At 48.7% G+C, this 15,196-nt stretch overlaps 1 protein-coding gene across 2 annotated transcripts in view; it reads left to right on the top strand.

Moving 5' to 3' along the window:
* Positions 1-604: 604 nt before the first annotated feature.
* hmgcs1 (3-hydroxy-3-methylglutaryl-CoA synthase 1 (soluble)) overlaps positions 605-15,196 on the top strand; it is a 71,599-nt gene continuing 57,007 nt past the window's right edge. Inside the window, exon 1 of one of the 2 annotated variants that reach the window (XM_038805919.1) lies at positions 605-663. The gene's annotated coding sequence lies outside the window, so the exon portion shown is untranslated. Of the gene's footprint in view, positions 677-15,196 lie in introns of both variants that reach the window. The other variant, XM_038805918.1, reaches the window with a different exon arrangement.

Below are 15,196 nucleotides of genomic sequence, written 5' to 3'. Positions count from 1 at the left end.
GGGCCTGTTTGTATGCTGGGACAGTCCTGGCGGGCTGGCACCGCTGGTGGAGGCAGGTCCCATCCCCATTCTCCATCCCGACAGGGCAGGAGGAGGCCACTCGGCCCATCAGCTCTGTACCGACCCTCCGAAAAAACAAACGGCTACCCACCCCCCTGCGCGTCCTCGGGCACTCACGGACGATATCGGCAGACTGGAAGGGAGGCTGAGGGGCCGAAGGGCTGCTTTCCGCGCTGTGAGGTCGCCCGAAGTCGGCGATTGCCCAGCGCAGGCTTCCCGCTTTGCAGCTAGGCCTGAAGCCCGGTTGCCCGGGGCGACGGCGGCTGTTGGGGGGGGTGTGTCCAGGCTGCCCCGCCCCTCTCGCCAGATGACGGCTCCCCATCCTCGCCCCGCCCCTCTCGCCAGATGACGGCGCCGCGCTCACGCCACTCGGCGGCCCATTCACAAAGAGCGCGGCCCCGCCCCTTCACCCCGCCCATTGGCTGCGCCCCGGGCTGCCCATCGCGCCAGCCACCGCCGCCGCGCGCCCATTGGCCCCGCCGCCCCGCCCGTCACCCTGATGGACAGCCCGTCCGACAGTCAAGGTAGGCTGGTCTCACTGTATAAAGCTAGGTGGCGGTGTGCATTGGCAACTCAGTCAAGGCTTGTGAACCTCTTTCACAGGTAAGGCAAACAGGTAAGAGGCAAATCAGCCTGCAGGAGACTCAGATCATCCTATGCAGAATATGCACTACTTTTTATTTTCTCTAAATACATTTCTATTGTGTTTTTATGTTCATGTATTTCATTAAAAGAACTCTAACAAAAGTTCTGCACCACATTGTATTCATGTTCAATTTGACATGTATGGATTTATAATGTTTCTTTTTTTTCTAATTTAAATTTTATTTCATTATGTACATTTTATAGGCATGTGTGATATAATTTTGGGGATATAATGTTCCTAAATTAAGGTTGCTGGATTCCAATGATCACCAATACATCAGTTTCTCTGTTGTAACCTATGTTTAGATTACTGGGTAGATTGCAGTTTTTTTATTGGAAGAAATACATTTGGATTACCAGGTGTGGATGTGTAGGTCATGAATTTCCTCACGGGTTTGCAGGTAGTAGTTGTGTGATTTTATAGTTTTCTAATAGGTGATGGCCGTGATTATTTATGCAGGTGAATCTTCATGGTGTCCAGAGAATCCTGTACTCTGACCTTGGATGATTCTGCTGTCCTTTTCCCCAAAAGGCATTGCATTTTTGCTTCAGGATAGTGTTTCATGGTGCCTGCCAGTCCCTCCCCACGTCCACATCCCCTGCCGCTTTTCATGTACCAGCCGAGACAGTCAGTGGCAGCAGGATGACTTGTTGTGGGTGTCAGTGTTTCACAGCAGAGCCGGACCCTATTCGCCTGTGGTTATTGGATTACCAATACTGGGAACCCTAGTTATTTCTCCTTCGATTACCCCTCCTGCCACCCACCCCCCCTCCTCCCATTCATTTTAACCACAATAGGGGAGACTGACGTGCTGGAAGCAGAGACAGTCAGTGATTTCAAAAGGAAATTGGATGAGGCCGATTTTTATTTTTTCGGGGGATGTGGACGTCCCAGCGTTTGTTGTCTATCCCTAATCACCCTTGAACTGAGTGAATCGCTCGACCTTTCCAGCAGGCAGTTAAGAGTCAATAACGTTGCTGGAGTCATATGTCAACCAAACCGGGGAAGGATGGTAGATTTCCATCCCTAAAGTATATTAGTGAACCAGACTGGGAGCCCTGTGATATCAGGAAGAGGAGAGATTGGGTCGACTTGAGCCGTACTTCACTGAAATTTAGAAGATTGAGAGGGGATGGCGGCACAGTAACACAGTGGCTAGCACAGTTGCTTCACAGCACCGGGGTCCCGGGTTCGTTCCCGGCTTGCGTCACTGTCTGTGCGGAGTCTGCACGTTCTCCCTGTGTCTGCGTGGGTTTCCTCCGGGTGCTCCGGTTTCCTCTCACAAGTCCCGAAAGACGTGCTTGTTAGATGAATTGGACATTCTGAATTCTCCCTCTGTGTACCCGAACAGGCGCCGGAACATGGCGACTAGGGGATTTTCATAGTAACTTCATTGCAGTGTTAATGTAAGCCTACTTGTGACAACAATAAAGATTATTATTTTTAAAATAATCTTTATTGTCACAAGTAGGCTGAGATTAACACGGCAATGAAGTTACTGTGAAAAGCCCCTAGTTGCCATATTCTGGCGCCTATTCAGGTACACAGAGGGAGAATTCAGAATGTCCAATTCACCTAACGTCCTTTCAGGACATGTGAGAAGAAACCGGAGCACCCGGAGGAAACCCACACAGACACGGGGAGAACGTGGAGACTCCGCACAGACAGTGACCCAAGCCAGGAATCGAACCCGGGGCCCTGGCGCTGTGCAGCAACAGTGCTAACCACTGTGCTGCCATGCCGCATCTACTAAATGGCCTCTTTCTGTGCCATGTTAACTCTGTGTGACCACAATACATTTTATAGGGCTGCAAAGGATGGGCAATCATTGCAGCCCTTAACATGAGAGGTTCCCTCTATTCTTTTCCCAATTTACTGAGGCATGTGTGGCGCTGTTAATTCCTGACGCTGCTTCGGAGCCATCATTCGAAGGTAATCACTTTTGATAATTATGAATCAGTTTTTGGAATGGAAATTGCCACATCAACACCTTCAGCGTCGTCATAGAAAGCACCTTACACATTAGACCATAAGAAGGATCTCCTATTTTCCATGTTCAGTGTAACTGACTATTTTAACATAAAAACGATGTCATGGTCATCATTACTGAGACTGGCTTATATTTCAGATTTGTCAATTGAATTTAAATTTCACCAGTTGCCGTTCAAAAATTTGAACAACGTGTTTTTATCCCATTTTGACTCCATCTACACCTCCTGCTGCCTGGGGAAAGCGGGCATCATAATCAAAGGACCCTCCCACCCGGCTTACTCACTCTTCCAACTTCTTCGATCGGGCAGGAGATACAGAAGTCTGAGAACACGCACAAACAGATTCAAAAACAGCTCCTCCCTGCTGTTACCACATTCGTAAACGACCCTCTTATGAACTGACCTGATTAACACTACACCCTGTATGCTTCACCCGATGCCGGTGTCTATGTATTTACATTGTGTACCTTGTGTTGCCCTATTATGCATTTTCGTTTCTTTTCATGTACTAAATGATCTGTTGAGCTGCTTGCAGAAAAATACTTTTCACTGTACCTCGGTACACGTGATAATAAACAAATCCAATCCAATAAGCCATAGGAGCAGAATTGGGCCATACAGCCCGTTGAGTCTGCTCCGCCAATCAACCATGGCTGATTCTCATCTCCAATTTCCTGCCTTCTCCCCATATCCCCTTATTAATCAAGAAAGCACGATACAGATGACTGTGTTACATACGGGTGTATTTACATGATAGATATACAGCGCCATTGATAGCATCATGTAGTATAGAAGGAGGCCATTCAGCCCATCCTGGTGTGCTGGCTCTTTGAAAGAACAATCTAATTGAGGTACTACCCCCTGCTCCTTTTGTTTTTCAAGTATTCATCCAATTTACTTTTATTTCCTTTTTTTTCCTTCTGTTGAGCTGCTCGCAGAAAAATACTTTTCACTGTACCTCGGTACACGTGACAATAAACAAATCCAATCCAATTCCCGTAAGTTATTACTAAATCTGCTCCCATCGGCCTTACAGGCAGCGTGTTCCATACAACGGTTTCAGTCTTTTCCCAAAGTTTGGAATTCCGGCATGGATTTATCTTGCACCGAAATTCCCCGGGGTAATCAATGTTAACAGTCAGGAGCTTCTCGTTTCCCTCCTGCTCTTCCTGGTTCCGACTGTGCCAATTCCTTGCGGACTTGTGCTTTCCTGCGGTAACCAGCACCCTCCAGTTTCTTGCCCAAGCGGTTTGCCAGGTGAGCCGATGGGTAAGTATTTTGGTTATCCAGGGACTGTTGGAGGGGATGGGGAGGAGGGAACCTGCAGCCTTCCTGTCACAGGGCACTGAGGCCAGTTGCGCCAGGTGCTGAGATCAACAAAGTCAGTGACATCCTTGTCAATTCTGTATTGTTCATGGGTTAGTCTCTTTTATCACGACTGAAATTCTCTTTTGCCTGAAGTCCTCTTGTTGTTCAGCGTTAGTTTAAACCAGAAAAACATCACATAAGGTCTCACGGGATGCCAGACATGGAGCCTGGGAGTGTGGGGCGGAGAGAGGAGGGGGAGGGAGGGGGGGGGGGGGGTGGGGGCAGGAGCTTGGTGCTGGATGTACAGAGCCAATATTTTATTTTCAAAAAGAAGGTCTTCAAATGGTCCCTCAGTTGTGTTGGCTGGAGGACGTGGGAGGTGGTTTATGAACATAGGCCATTTGAGCTGGAGTGATCCATTCATAACCTGTTCCGTCACTCTGTAGGATCACTAGAGGCTGGTTTAGCACAGGGCTAAATCACTGGCTTTGAAAGCAGACTAAGGCAGGCCAGCAGCACGGTTCAATTCCCGTACCAGCCTTCCTGAACAGGCGCCGGAATGTGGCGACTAGGGGCTTTTCACAGTAACTTCATTTGAAGCCTACTTGTGACAATAAGCAATTTTCATTTTTCATTTCATGGTTGACTTTGCCAACCTATTCCCATAACCAAGGGAACAGAAGGTTACAATCTTATATTTAGATAGAAAAGATGAGGAGGCTTGAGTGGGGCCTAAACGGCAGCACAAACTGGTTGGGCCGAATTGCCAGATAATATGGATTGGATTTGTTTATTGTCATATGTACCGAGGTACAGTGTTCTGCGAGCAGCTCAAACAGATCATTTAGTAATGGCGGACAATGATGACCTTGTGGTAATGGCGGATGATGAGGGTGTGATGGTAATGCCACTGGCCTAACAATCCAAGGGCCCAGACAAATTCCCTGGGGACTCTCGTTCAAATCCCACCACGGGAGTTGGTGGAATTTATTCTCAGCGATGGTGATCGTGAAACCATCATTAATTGTCATTTTTTAAAAAACCATCTGTTTCACTTCTGTTCCTTCAGGGAAGGGAATCTGCCACCTTTACCTGGTCTTGTCTGCATGTGACTCCAGACCCACAGCACTGTGGCTGCCTCTTAACTGCCTTCTGAAATGGCCCAGCCATTCGGTTGAAGAGCAGTTACAGTAAGAAGTCTTGCAACACCAGGTTAAAGTCCAATAGGTTTGTTTCGAATCACTAGCTTTCGGAGTGCAGCTCCTTCCTCGGGTGAATGAAGAGGTAGGTTCCACAAGCACATATATAGACAAAATTAATGATGCAGGACGATACTTTGAATGCGAGTCTTTGCAGGTAATTAAGTCTTTACAGGTCCAGTCGGAGCAACTGGAGAGAGGGATAATCACAGGTTAAAGAGCTGTGAATTGTGTCAAGCCAGGACAGTTGGTAGGATTCCGCAAGCCCAGACCAAATGGTGGGGGGGGGGGGGGGTGAATGTAATGAGACATGAATCCAAGGTCCCGGTTGAGGCTGTACTGATGTGTGCGGAACTTGGCTGTATGTTTCTGCTTGACGATTCTGCGTTGTCGCGGGTCCTGAAGGTCGCCTTGGAGAACACTTACCCGAAGATCAGAGTTGAATGCCTGGAATGCTGAAGTGTTCCCCCACTGAAAGGAAACATTCATAGAGTCATAGATGTTTACAGCATGGAAACAGGCCCTTCGGCCCAGCTTGTCCATGCCGTCCAGTTTCTATCACTGAACCAGTCCCACTTGCCCGCATTGGGCCCATATCCCTCTATACCCCACCCTGCCCATGTAAATGTCTAACTGTTTTTTAAAGGACAAAATTGCACCCGCCTCTACCACTGCCCCGTGGCAGCTCGTTCCAGATGCTACCACCCTCTGTGTGAACCAATTTCCCCTCTGGTCTCTTTTGTATCTCTCCCCTCTCACCTTAAACCTATGCCCTCTAGTTCTGGACTCCTCTACCTTTGGGAGAAGATGTTGACTATCTACCTTATCTATGTTCCTCATTTCTGCCTGGTGATTGTCACGTGATGTCCGATCACAAATTTCACCTCTTTAACCTATGATTATCGCTCTCTCCAATCGCCCCGTCTGGACCTGTAAAGACTTAATTATCTGCAAAGACTCGCATTCAAAATATCATCTTGCATCATTGACTTTGTCTGTATATGTGTTTGCGGAACCATCCCAGGCTTCATTGTCGAGGTTGTCAGAGGTTGGCTCATTGTATTGAAGGTGAGAGTAATGTAATGTGGTAACGAGTGTTATTGACTTTGTCTTACGGCGCCGAGGACCCGGGTTTGATCCCGCACCCGGATCACTGTCCATGTGGAGTTTGCACATTCTCCCCTTTCATCCCAAAGACGTGCAGGGTAGGTGGATTGGCCACACCAAATTGCCCCTTAATTTGGATTTTATTTTTAATGACCTACGACTGTGTCTTAATGGGACCAGCTAGTCTTGGGGTAATGGTAGTGTAGTGGGAATGTCACCATCCTGATAATCCCAGCAGCCCAGGCTATGCTCCCACCATGTCGACTGGTGGAATTTTAAAAACAATAAGTAAAACTGGAATGTAAAACTGGTCTACGTAATGGTGATCATGTGCAAAAAAAAAAGCCCATCTGGTTCACTCCTGGCCTTTTAGGGAAGGAATTCTGACACCCTAACCTGGTCTGACAGACATGTGACTCTAGACGCACAGCAACGTGGTTGATTCTTAACTGCCCTCTGAAATTCTCCAGCAAAACACACAGTTAAAGGGCGATTAGGAATGGGCAACAAATTCTGGTCCAGCCTGAGACGCCCACAATCCCTGAGAGAATAAAGGGGGGGGGGGGGGAGTGCTCGTTCCACCAGTGGTATGAGCTTATCAGAGTTGAGGATATTCAAAATAGAAGTGGGGGGATTTCAAGGACCTGGGGATAGTGGGGGAAGATGGAGTTGGGTTTGGCCACAATCTTGTCCGATGATGGAGCAGGCTGGAATGGAACAATTGTCTCTCTCTTGCCCAGTGCGGATTGCAGGCTCTGTTGTATCACAAGAGAGTGAATTACAGAGCAGCATTTTCATAGCGAGCTAAATCTTTGCAGAAGATGATGCAGGTTAGGTTACGGGGATAAGGCGGGGTGGACTTGGGAGTGGACCTGGCTGGAGTGTTCATTCGGAGAGTCAGTACAGACTCGATGGGCTGAATGGCCTTCTGTACTGTACGTATTCAGTGAGCAATAATAATAATAATAATCTTTTATCGTCACAAGAATGAAGTTACTGTGAAAAGCCCCTAGTCGCCATATTCCGGCGCTCGTTCGGGGTGGCTGGTACGGGAATTGAACCCACGCTGCTGGCGTTGTTCTGCATTCGAAACCAGGGCCGGGATTCTCCAATCCTGCGGCCAGGTTCTGACGCCGGCGTGAAAAGTGTCGCGAGCCACTCCGGCGTCTCCTGACAGCTATCCACCCCTTCCAAGGGGCTCGTACGGTGCCGGAGTGGTCTCCGCAGCACCGGCGCCCGAATACCGACGCGCCACGGCCGGCGTGAGTTCGCGCATGCGCGTGGGTTCCCGTCCCCGCGCCGGTTCCCGGGCAATATAGCGGAGCCCGACAGGGGCCCGGTGCAGAGGAACATGGCCCCCCCCCCCCCCCGCCCCCCCCCACCAGGGATTGAATACCCCCCCCCCCCCCCAAAAGCAGGATGCCCCCGCAGACAGAGCTCCGAGGTATCGCCGTGTGGGTCCATGCATAGCCCAAGCCGGCGGCACTCTGTCGCACTCGGCCCGGGGAATTGCCGGGGGGTGGGGCTTTCAACGGCCCCCAACCGGTATGGCGGCGATCCCGCGGGCGCCCGAAAATCGGCGCTGGAGAATCAGCGAGCCGGTGTCGGGACGGCATGGCACAATTCTCGCGTCCCCCCCCCGGGAATTCTCCGACAGGACGCTGGGTTGGAGAATCCAGGCCCAGCTGTCTAGTCCAGTGAGCTAAAACCAAGCCAAGAATGCCTTTCAGAGAGGTGCAGACTGAGATGAAGGTGTACAAGTGACAGAGTCACGCTTCAGTAATAATCTTGTCAGCTGTACTCAATACTGAGTCGCAAGGTGATGTTTTCAAGCTGCACTCTGGAGACTTGGGCTTTGTTATGGAGGCTGACACTCTAATGGCAGTCGCAGCAAGGTGTGCTGCTTTTGCCCAACATCTACCTGTTCAAGTGGACGGGAAATATCTAATGATCCAATTTGACGAACAGTAGGGGATTTCTCCCAGTATCCTGGGCAATATTCCTCCCTCAAGGAACTGAATCAGAAACCTGATGATTTGTAACATTGTTGTTTGTGGGAGCCTATTCTCTACAAATTCATCTGCATTCCATAAGACACAGGAACGGAATTAGGCCATTCGGCCCATCGAGTCTGCTCCGCCATTCAATCATGGCTGATATTTTCTCATCCCCATTCTCCTGCCTTCTCCCCATCATCCCTGATCCCCTTATTATTCGAGAACCTATCTATCTCTGTCTTAAAGACACTCAGTGATTTGGCCTCCGCAGCCTTCTGCGGCAAAGAGTTCCACAGATTCACCACCCTCTGGCTGAAAAAATTCTTCCTCATCTCTGTTTTAAAGGATCGTCCCTTCAGTCTGAGGCTGTGCCCCCTGATTCAAGCTTTTGTTACTAGTGGAAACATCCTCTCCACGCCCACTCTATCTCGGCCTCATTATTCTATCAGATCCCCCCCCCCCCCCCCCCTCATCCTTCTAAACTCCAACGAGTACAGATCCAGAGTCCTCACCATTCCTCATTCCTCATCCTCATTCCAGGGATCATTCTTGTGAACCTCCTCTGGACCCTTTCCAAGGCCACCCAAAACTGCTCACAATACTCCAAATGGGGTCTGACCAGAGCCTTATACAGCCGCAGAGGTACATCCCTGGTCTTGTATTCCAGCCCTCTCAGCATGCAAAACCTTGCATTTGCCTTCCGAACTGCCAACTGAACCTGCACATCAACAGTGGCGACAATCTAGAACTTCATTGGACTACAGTTCAGCATATTCTTGGTTGTGAGGCCCTTGGGCTTGCGCTGGGGATGTAACTGGTGCTATATAAATGTACCTTTGCAGCTGAATAAGTTTTGTTGAGGGCCACATTTGCAGTTGCCGCCTGCGGGTTGCTCTGTCAATGCTGGAGTGGGTCACCCCATGGAGTGATGTGGATGGTTCTATACCTGCACTCTGTACCTCTACACCTGCCCCTTCCCCAAACTTGCACGGTGAGATCAGCGTCCTGTAGTCTGGCTTTACTTGCGGGGCCCTGTGGCAAACTGAGTGAAAGAACAGACGAACCCGAGGAACGAGAGTAGGCCACTCGGCCCCTCGAGCCTGCCGCGCCCTTGTACGAGACCGCGGTTGATCTTTGCCTTAACTGCACTTTCCTTTTTTTTTAGAAATGTTTTTTATTGGATTTTTCAACAAAGTATATTTGCCGTTATGTACACAGGATCTGATATATATAATATATGTATATATAGTGTGTATTAATAAGTAGGCATCTGTTTATGCTGGAGAGACAATTCCGGAGGGAAATCCTTGAATGGGTCTGGTGCCGGTGTTGATCCTTGCTTCTCCCGGACGGATTTCGCCGCCGTTGTTGTCTCGTGCACACTGCCGATTCAGCCCGGCCCTCCCGTCTTCCGCCTGTATTCTCCTTTTTCTCTGTTCCTGTGGATGTCAATTAACTACACTTTCCTGCCCGCTCTCCATAACACTCGACTCCCAGAGTTCCAGAGATGCACAGCTCTCTGAGAGAAGAAATCCTTCCCTCACCTGACGTTTTTGGCAATTCACGTCAGATTGCATTCTGGTGCGTGTTCCCACCCTGCTGGACAATACGGTGGAGACTGTGATCCAACAGGAGGGCTATGCCAAGTGTGTGAGAGTTGATGGCCTGTTAATCACACACACAATAACATCAGTGTCCTTCAAAATGTATGTATCCCTATTGACTGGTAACATTTTATTAATAAAAGAAAAACAAATTGTAAATATTTTTTGTCCATGTGTGGGGCTAATTGTTCCTCCTAAGTGTTGGGATTGGGAAGGTTCGTCTGTCCATGTGTAGCTGATGACTCCAAACTCACCACTCCGACCACCCCCTCCGCTGTCAGACTGCTTGTCAGGCATTGAGTACTGGGGGAGCAGAAACTTCCTCTGAATAAATACTCTCCCCGTGTCTGAGTGGGTTTCCGCCGGGTGCTCCGGTTTCCTCCCACAAACCCGAAAGAAATAAAATGAAAATCGCTTATTGTCACAAGTAGGCTTCAAATGAAGTTACCGTGAAAAGCCCCTAGTCGCCACATTCTGGCGCCTGTTCGGGGAGGCTGGTCCGGGAATTGAACCGTGCTGCTGGGCCTGCCTTGGTCTGCTTTCAAAGCCAGCTCTTTAGCCCTGTGCTAAACCAGCCCCTGTGCTAAACACGACATGCTTGTTAAGTGAATTGGACATTCTGAATTCTCCCTCTGTGACCCGAACAGGTGCCGGAATGTGGCGACTAGGGGTTTTTCACAGTAACCTCATTGCGGTGTTAATGTGAGCCTACTTGTGATAATAAAGATTATTATTATATCACTAACATCACCTATTTCCACAGACGTAACAACATTGCCCAACTTCGACCACCTCTGCTTATCGACTACTGAAGCCATCACCCATACCTTTGTTGCTTTCAGTCTCGACTATTCCAGCACAGTCCTGCTGGTTCCTCGACATTCTACCATTCAAAAACCCTGAGGTTACCCGAAACCCTGCTGTCTGCACCCCAACTCCCACCGTCCCATTCCCCCATCACCCCTACGCCCTCTAACCCACACTGGCTCCTGGAATCTCCAGGAATTAAATATTAAATGTCCTGGATATTACTCAGAGACAAGGCCAGGAGGAATAGCACTGGGGGATTTTAAAAAAAAAAACACTTTTTTCTTTGGACACTTCAGTCACCCAATGAGACGCTCCGCCATTCAATATGATCATGGCTGATTTGGGGCTTCAATTCCATTTTCCCGCCCATTCCATGTATCCTTTGTGGTGAATTATACTGTATTAGAACATAGAATGATACAGCGCAGTACAGGCCCTTCGGCCCTCGATGTTGCACCGACATGGAAAAAAAACTAAAGGCCATCTAACCTACACTATGCCATTATCATCCATATGCTTATCCAATAAACTTTTAAATGCCCTCAATGTTGGCGAGTTCACTACTGTTGCAGGTAGGGCATTCCACGGCCTCACCACTCTTTGCGTAAAAAACCCACCTCTGACCTCTGTCCTATATCTATTACCCTCAATTTAAGGCTATGTCCCCTCGTGCTAGCCACCTCCATCCGCGGGAGAAGGCTCTCGCTGTCCACCCTATCTAACCCTCTGATCATTTTGTATGCCTCTATTAAGTCACCTCTTAACCTTCTTCTCTCTAACGAAAACAACCTCAAGTCCATCAGCCTTTCCTCATAAGATTTTCCCTCCATACCAGGCAACATCCTGGTAAATCTCCTCTGCACCCGTTCCAAAGCTTCCACATCCTTCCTATAATGAGGCGACCAGAACTGTACGAAATACTCCAAATGCGGCCGTACCAGAGTTTTGTACAACTGCAACATGACCTCATGGCTCCGGAACTCAATCCCTCTACCAATAAAGGCCAACACACCATAGGCCTTCTTCACAACCCTATCAACCTGGGTGGCAACTTTCAGGGATCTATGTACATGGACACCGAGATCCCTCTGCTCATCCACACTACCAAGAATTTTACCATTAGCCAAATATTCCGCATTCCTGTTATTCTTTCCAAAGTGAATCACCTCACACTTCTCCACATTAAACTCCATTTGCCACCTCTCAGCCCAGCTCTGCAGCTTATCTATGTCCCTCTGTAACCTGCAACATCCTTCCGCACTGTCTACAACTCCACCGACTTTAGTGTCGTCTGCAAATTTACTCACCCATCCTTCTGCGCCCTCCTCTAGGTCATTTATAAAAATGACAAACAGCAACGGCCCCAGAACAGATCCTTGTGGTACGCCACTCGTAACTGAACTCCATTCTGAACATTTCTCATCAACTACCACTCTCTGTCTTCTTTCAACTAGCCAATTTCTGATCCACATCTCTAAATCACCCTCAATCCCCAGCCTCCGTATTTTCTGCAATAGCCGACCGTGGGGAACCTTATCAAACGCTTTACTGAAATCCATATACACCACATCAACTGCTCTACCCTCGTCTACCTGTTCAGTCACCTTCTCAAAGAACTCGATAAGGTTTGTGAGGCATGACCTACCCTTCACAAAGCCATGCTGACTATCCCTAATCATATTATTCCTATCTAGATGATTATAAATCGTATCTTTTATAATCCTCTCCAAGACCTTACCCACCACAGACGTTAGGCTCACCGGCCTATAGTTACCGGGGTTATCTCTACTCCCCTTCTTGAACAAAGGGACCACATTTGCTATCCTCCAGTCCTCTGGCACTATTCCTGCAGCCAATGATGACCTAAAAATCAAAGCCAAAGGTTCAGCAATCTCTTCCCTGGCTTCCCAGAGAATCCTAGGATAAATCCCATCCGGCCCCGGGGACTTATCTATTTTCACCTTGTCCAGAATTGCCAACACTTCTTCCCTACGCACCTCAATGCCATCTATTCTAATAGCCTGGGTCTCAGCATTCTCCTCCACAATATTATCTTTCTCTTGAGTGAATACTGACGAAAAGTATTCATTTAGTATCTCGCTTATCTCCTCAGCCTCCACACACAACTTCCCACCACTGTCCTTGACTGGCCCTACTCTTACCCTAGTCATTCTTTTATTCCTGACATACCTATAGAAAGCTTTTGGGTTTTCCTTGATCCTACCTGACTTCTCATGTCCCCTCCTTGCTCGTCTCAGCTCTCTCTTTAGATCCTTCCTCGCTTCCTTGTAACTATCAAGCGCCCCAACTGAAACTTCATGCCTCATCTTCACATAGGCCTCCTTCTTCCTCTTAACAAGAGATTCCACTTCTTTGGTAAACCACGGTTCCCTCGCTCGACCCCTTCCTCCCTGCCTGACTGGTACGTACTTATCAAGAACATGCAATAGCTGTTCCTTGAACAAGCTCCACATATCCAGTGTGCCCAACTCTTGCAGCCTACTTCTCCAACCAACACATCCTAAGTCATGTCTAATGGCATCATAATTGCCCTTCCCCCAGCTATAACTCTTGCCCTGCGGGGTATACTTATCCCTTTCCATCACTAACGTAAAGGTCACCGAATTGTGGTCACTGTTTCCAAAGTGCTCACCTACCTCCAGATCTAACACCTGGCCTGGTTCATTACCCAAAACCAAATCCAATGTGGCCTCGCCTCTTGTTGGCCTGTCAACATATTGTGTCAGGAAACCCTCCTGCACACATTATACAAAGAACGACCCATCTAATGTACTCGAACTATATCTTTTCCAGTCAATATTTGGAAAGTTAAAGTCTCCCATAACAACTACCCTGTTACTTTCGCTCTTTTCCAGAATCATCTTCGCCATCCTTTCCTCTACATCCCTAGAACTATTAGGTGGCCTATAGAAAACTCCCAACAGGGTGACCTCTCCTTTCCTGTTTCTAACCTCAGCCCATACTACCTCAGAAGAAGAGTCCCCATCTAGCATCCTTTCCGCCACCGTAATACTGTCCTTGACTAGCAGCGCCACACCTCCCCCTCTTTTGCCCCCTTCTCTGAGCTTACTAAAACACCTAAACCCCGGAACCTGCAACAACCATTCCTGTCCCTGCTCTATCCATGTCTCTGAAATGGCCACAACGTCGAAGTCCCAGGTACCCACCCATGCTGCCAGTTCCCCTACCTTATTTCGTATACTCCTGGCATTGAAGTAGACACACTTGAAACCACCTACCTGAACACTGGCACCCTCCTGCGAAGTCAAATCTGTGCTCCTGACCTCTATACTCTCAATCTCCCGTACCCCAAAACTACAATCCAGGTTCCCATGCCCCTGCTGAATTAGTTTAAACCCCCCCAAAGAGCACTAACAAATCTCCCCCCCAGGATATTGGTGCCCCTCAGGTTCAGATGTAGACCATCCTGTCTATAGAGGTCCCACCTTCCCCAGAAAGAGCCCCAGTTATCCAGAAATCTGAATCCCTCCCGCCTGCACCATCCCTGTAGCCACGTGTTTAATTGCTCTCTCTCCCTATTCCTCATCTCACTATCACGTGGCACGGGCAACAACCCAGAGATAACAACTCTGTTTGTTCTCGCTCTGAGCTTCCATCCTAGCTCCCTAAAGGCCTGCCTGACATCCTTGTCCCCTTCCTACCTATGTCGTTAGTGCCAATGTGGACTACGACTTGGGGCTGCTCCCCCTCCCCCTTAAGGACCCGGAAAACACGATCCGAGACATCACGTACCCTTGCACCTGGGAGGCAACATACCAAACGTGAGTCTCTCTCGCTCCCACAAAATCTCCTATCTGTGCCCCTGACTATTGAGTCCCCAATTACTAATGTTCTACTCCTTTGCCCCCTTCCCTTCTGAGCAACAGGGACAGACTCCGTGCCAGAGGCCCGTACCCCATGGCTTACCCCTGGTAAGTCATCCCCCCCACAAGTATCCAAAACGGTATACTTGTTACTCAGGGGAACGACCGCAGGGGGTCCCTGCACTGACTGCTTCTTCCCAGTCCCTCTTACAGTTACCCATCTATCTCCAGTCTTTGGTGTAACTACTTCCCTGAAGCTCCTATCTATGACCCCCTCTGCCTCCCGAATGATCCGAAGTTCATCCAGCTCAAGCTCCAGGTCCCTAACACGGTTTTTGAGGAGCTGGAGTTGGGTGCACTTCCCACAGATGAAATCAGCAGGGACACTGATGGCGTCCCTCACCTCAAACATTCTGCAGGAGGAGCATTGTACTGCCTTCCCTGACATCACCTCTAGATTTAAAAAAAAACAAGAAAAAGAAAAAGAAAGGAAGAGCTTACCTGATATTACCTCAAACCCTGCTCCCGCTGAAAGTTAAGCAAATTTAAAGGCACTATTGTAATTCACACTATATTGCATTGCATTGTATTATGTCCTTGTGGGCTCTGTATGTCAGCCGTTGCGCGGC

Source organism: Scyliorhinus canicula, chromosome 8 (genome assembly GCF_902713615.1).
Source record: "Scyliorhinus canicula chromosome 8, sScyCan1.1, whole genome shotgun sequence".
Lineage (NCBI taxonomy): Eukaryota > Metazoa > Chordata > Chondrichthyes > Carcharhiniformes > Scyliorhinidae > Scyliorhinus > Scyliorhinus canicula.
The sequence above is the reverse complement of the archived record's forward strand: the minus strand, read 5'-3'. Positions and strand labels throughout refer to the sequence as shown.